The sequence below is a fragment of the Fukomys damarensis genome, unplaced genomic scaffold, assembly GCF_012274545.1.
Source record: "Fukomys damarensis isolate Sample0158 unplaced genomic scaffold, DMR_v1.0_HiC HiC_scaffold_24, whole genome shotgun sequence".
Classification (NCBI taxonomy): Eukaryota; Metazoa; Chordata; class Mammalia; order Rodentia; family Bathyergidae; genus Fukomys; species Fukomys damarensis.
Genome location: NW_022900936.1, coordinates 6,976,641 through 6,981,789, shown reverse-complemented (window position 1 = coordinate 6,981,789; position 5,149 = coordinate 6,976,641). Strand labels below are relative to the sequence as shown.

The 5,149-nt window shown below is 43.7% G+C and overlaps 1 long non-coding RNA gene across 2 annotated transcripts in view; it reads right to left on the bottom strand.

Annotated features, from left to right (window-relative positions):
• The window catches only part of LOC104870799, a 12,811-nt gene extending 8,059 nt beyond the window's left edge, over nucleotides 1–4,752 (bottom strand). For both annotated transcript variants that reach the window (XR_782636.2, XR_782635.2), the window contains exons 1-2: nucleotides 4,541–4,752; nucleotides 3,852–3,915 (exon numbers count right to left, since the gene is read on the bottom strand). This is a non-coding gene — a long non-coding RNA (uncharacterized LOC104870799). The remainder of the gene's footprint in view (nucleotides 1–3,851; nucleotides 3,916–4,540) is intronic.
• Between the last annotated feature and the right edge of the window lie 397 nt (nucleotides 4,753–5,149).

Sequence of the window (5,149 nt, the reverse complement as noted above, 5' to 3'; positions counted from 1 at the left end):
AAAAAAAAAAAAAAAAAAAAAAAAAAAGAAGAAGAAGAAGAAGCCGGGAGTAGTGGGGCATGCCTGTAATCCCAGCATTCAGGAGGCTGAGGCAGGAGGATTGCTGTGAGGAAGAAAGAAGGAAAGAAGGAAGACTAGTGGTTGGTTGCTAAGGGCTGGTGGTAGGAAAAAGGATATAAAGGATTAACAGCCGTCAGGAGTGGGATTTCTTTGTGAGATGATGGGATGCTGTAAAATTTTCTACGGAGATGATTTTGCATATATGTGAATATATGAAAACCACTGAATTGTGCTCTAAATGATGAATTCTTTGGTAAATGATTTTAAGTCCAAAAGAGGTGCATTTTAGAAAAAGAAAAGTGGGTTTTGGGAGTGTAGCTCAGTGAGAAGTGTCCTTAGCAGGTGTGAGGCCCTGAGTTCAACCCTAACATCTGCTCCAAAAAGATTTAAATATTAAAAATTTAAAAATTTTTTAAATGGGGAAATGAAAAGAAGATGGAAAGATCATCTGTGGCCTTACTAATGATGCTCATAATCCACATTGTGAGGAAGACCCTTTGGGTATTTTTCTATAGTTTTGTTGTTTTACTCAATTATGATTAAGTAAGACAACAGAGTTTTATAGGGCAGGTATAATTTCCAACTTAAATGTACAAGAATTTAGTCTTAAGGGGCAGAAATTTCCTGAGCTATTTGAAGCAGCAGGAGATTTAGCAGAGGGACCTCAGTGCTTACAAACGTGCCAAAAGGACAGGGGAGTAGCATCCAGGCCCGCTGACAGGTGGGTAATGGAAACTGGCTAGCTAAGCAAGGGCTGGTACTGCCATGGCCACAAATAACAGGACTAGGAAGCTATCACTATGACCATCAAACCCAGCAACATTCCCTTACCTGTGAACGAGGGCTACTACTTCAGACCAACACCACTGGGACTGCTACTAACACTGCCACAGACAGACAGATGGACGGACAGACACACACAGAAGTATTCACCGATTCTCTCTGCCCACAAAAACAATAGCAGGAATTCACTTTTACTATGCAAAGCCAGCAGAAATGTGGCTTCCATCTCAGTTCTCTAATAAGTATGTTCAGTTGGCCACAACTTAATTCATATTAAGAAGGATAGCTGCAAGGGAGTCTGGAAATGATTTTATGCAGGAAAATATTTACTATACTGTGTTATTAGAACTTTGAAGACCTTTTTAATAGATGCATGTTTTCATTGAATATATATGTATATATTGAATATATATAATCACCATTTAATCATCCCCCTTCTACCCATTTAGCATGGTTCATCTTCAGAGTTTATTATAAATATTAAGATCCCAAATTTAATATCATAAATGACACTGTGATAGTAATAGTAGCTATCACTTATTGAATACTTCTTTCTTGCAGGGAGTGTGCTTTACACTTTTATATTCATTATATAGATGTATGTGTGTATATATATATATACATATATATATAAAGTTTTAAATTAAAGCTCACAACCTCTTTATGAAATTGCTATTATCCCCACTGAACAGATAACAAAACTGAGGATTTTAGAGCAGTCAAGCCAGATCTGACACCAAATCTTGCACCCTTAACCAGTATATAAATGCTCGTGCAAAAGGCTTCCTTTCATATTAGGCATGATTTCCACAGCACACATAACTAAAACCAGAATACCTAGTTCAAAGGTTGTGAACCGGATTCACATAAGCAGGCCAGATTCTCAGCCAAAGTCGTTGTCAGGACTGAGAATGTCCTCAATATCAGGAGCTCACATTTATTGTGCAAATGCCTGGCTGGCAGCCTGGTACCCTCAGGCCACTTAATGTGTGTCTCTGCAACAAGCAGCTGGGTGGGTAGGAGTGAGCCAGGGTTCTTTAACCCCAAGCACTGCATTCCTTTTCCTGCATAAAGTGCAAACTGCTTCCGAGCCCAGCCCTGGAGTGCACACAGACTGAGCAACGTGCCTAGGACACACGGCCTTCAACCTGCTTGTGCCACCTTCACATGCCAGGTGAGTCACTGCACCACCTGTGACCCCACCAACTGTGAAGAGGACTAAAGGGATCTGGTGAGTCCTAAGTCACACATCTGAGTGATCATGCACGGGCCAGAGGTTACACATTCTGTTGGGGAGATAAATGGAAGCCTTTTTTTTAGCAAGTGCAGCTGCTTCAGTTTGGATTAACTTAATTGCTTCACTAAATATTGATTCTTTACATAAATATTAGCCACCCAAAGCAAGTTAGACCATAAACCCAATGTGTTCACCACTGCAGGCTGCTAAACAGCCTTCATGAACCTCGTCCCACTTCTCTGCCAGGAAAGGGTTCATACATAACCACCGGCTGAAAGGCTTTTTTTTGCCAATGTCTTGCAAACACCACATACTGACTTTTCCTGCAGCACAAAATTTGCAGCAGGATGTCTGGTCTTGACAATTTCACTACTAAGGTACAGAAAACCAGTCATTTAACTGACCTATAACAGGTGGGTCTGTGTCCAGAGAGTCCATTCTGTCTTTTTATCATGTCTACTGGTCTTTATTCCCCTTTAAGTCCTAAGATGATTTTTTTAAAAAAATCTTCCTTTTTTGTGTAGCCTTATCCACCTCTTGGACTGTACTATTTAGTATTTAGGGACCTTTTGAAGAGTGACATTATACTTTGCATATCACTAGAAAAATATTTGGGGGAAGAGCAAGTATGTATCTCTTGGCTCTGAAACTTAACACATCTGTATCAGACCCTCCTGGCACAGCCAGAGGAAGGCTGGGAGGTAGTATTTCCCAATGAGACCGTGGTTTTATTTATTCCACGTGGCTTGAAAACATGCTTGAATAGGACATGCTGCATTTTTCCAGTGATTTCTACAAATCACTTTTTAATTATGAATAATGATTTCGGAGACGCTCCTGAGAAACGTTACCCCTGACAACCCTCAGATAAAGTATCTGAAGTAGAGCCGCTTCCATGACCCACACAGAAAACTGACTTTAAAGTACGGATTCCTAAAAGATCCATTAGTCATCTCTGCAGAGAACGAGTTCCGGGACTCACACATGAAAAGAGTAGCTGAGAAATTCAGACCAACAAATGTAACTAGAAAAATACACCCACTGTCAAATAATTGGTCAAAGGGTTTTTGTACAATTCTACATTTTCTCATTTCCCTTTTGCCTTTGTTCTTTTCTTGCAGCTAGGACTTTTCTGTGTTTAAATTATTGCTTTTCTAACCCTCATCTGAGGATTTTCAGCTCTAAAATAATCTCCTAAGGCCACAGCAGGATGGATTCTTGCTCTGTAGTTCAATCCAAGCCACTTGGAAAACAAAATGTCTGGGTTTGGTGTCACACACGTTGTTATCCCAGCCAATTCTGGGAGGCTGAGGCAGGAAGATCATTTGAATTCAGCCTGGGCAGCTTAGCAGTTTAATAAGATCCTATTCCCCCCCCCCAAGAAAAACTTAGAAAGGTTTCAGGATGTAACAGCATAAAAGCCCTGGGTTCTATCACCAGTACTGCCACCCCCAAAAGAAGCGATTAAATGTTTATGCATGATCACTACTATCAGTTTGCATTTATGGGTTTTGCTTTCAGTAAATCCAAGTGCTGGATCTCAAATAATCCAACAGGGTCCAAACAAGGCTCTCTTGGGCTAGGACTGTAGCTCAACAGTAGAGCACTTGCCCACCTACAGGAAGCCCTGGGTTCAAGGCCCAGCACTAGAGTGGGTGGACGGATGGATGGATGGAGAGACAGACATAGATAATGGGAAAGAAGAGATGGGCGGGCTTAGCTTGGGATCCCAGCCCTTTCTGCCCGCGGGTCACAGCGGGCCACATCTTACCTGAAGCCCACTTTCCTCCATTTGTCTCGGGTGACAGCTTCTCCAGAAACCAGTTAGCATCAGGCTAAACAGAAACACAAATAAGCGGTTAGCCGTCAATGAAGCAGCCTTCTATGGCTTACACAGGGAGGCATCTTCTGGTTTAATTACTTTAGACTTCAAAAAACATTTTGTAAATTATTTTTGTGTAGGTAACAAAGGGATTGAGACCTAGTCCAACTACTGAGGAATTACAGCAAATTTGCACGTGGCTTTTCCACTACCCGCCAGTACCCGCAATCCTGTTTAAATCAGTTTAAAATGTGTCTGGCTCTCACCATCGGTTCGGACTCTGTTAACAGAGCTAGAAAACAAGTTGAAGCCTGTTTGTCACTTCCTGTTCCCTGAGCGGCGCTGCCCCATGGGTGGGCAACTTCCTACCTGCTTGGATTTTATTAAAAAGTCAGATTTCTCATTAATCTGTCCAGCCCGCTATGCCCAGCTCAGGGCCTGACCAATGGGTAGAGCTCTCTGAAATCAAACGAACGAACCAGGGAAGCTAAGTCCTCACACCCTAATAAAAGGTGTAACTGGCTTGGGCCTTGGGAGCCAAGTAGCACTTAGGGCTCGGTTCCATTCCTGACCTCTTCTCCCGAAAAGAAGAAAGAGACAGGAAGAGGAGGAGGGGCGGCGCAAGCGGAAACGTTCACCGGATAGGGTTCAGCCGCCTCCTGGAAAGAAGCGCGAAGAACTCTGTGGCCAGGTAAACGGTGTCTTCGTCTACACCCTCAGAGTGTAAATGGTACCGGCGCAATAACCCGAATTATTCTGCTTCCGCTGGAGAAAACGAAGAGACATGGAGTCAAAGCCTTAAACATTTTTTTTCCTTATTCCTTCGGTACCAGGGATCGAACTCAGGGCCTTGCGCTTGTGAGGCAGGCGCGGTGATACTGAGCTACATCCCCAGCCCCTAAAAAATATTTCTAAAAACACAGGTTGAAATCACATTGCAGTTTATCAGCCAACCAATATGTTCGCCGGAGGAAATATTCTTGACTTTGGAAGAAGTGCTATTTTTGAAAAGCTTTTCGTTGTCTGAGAATGTGTGCCTCAATCCGTGTCTCGGTGCGCCTGGGGCGGCGGCTCTTCTCCCTCGGAGGGGAATGAACAGCACCTCGAGGGTCCAGACGGGAGCCCGGACAACTGGGGACAGCACGGGCTCTGCTTCCCAACGCCACCAGACAAGGCTGGCCCGCCCCTCGGCCCGCGCCAGAGACTTGGAGAGGGGGCCCGGGCTGACCCGCGGGGAGAGCGGGAGG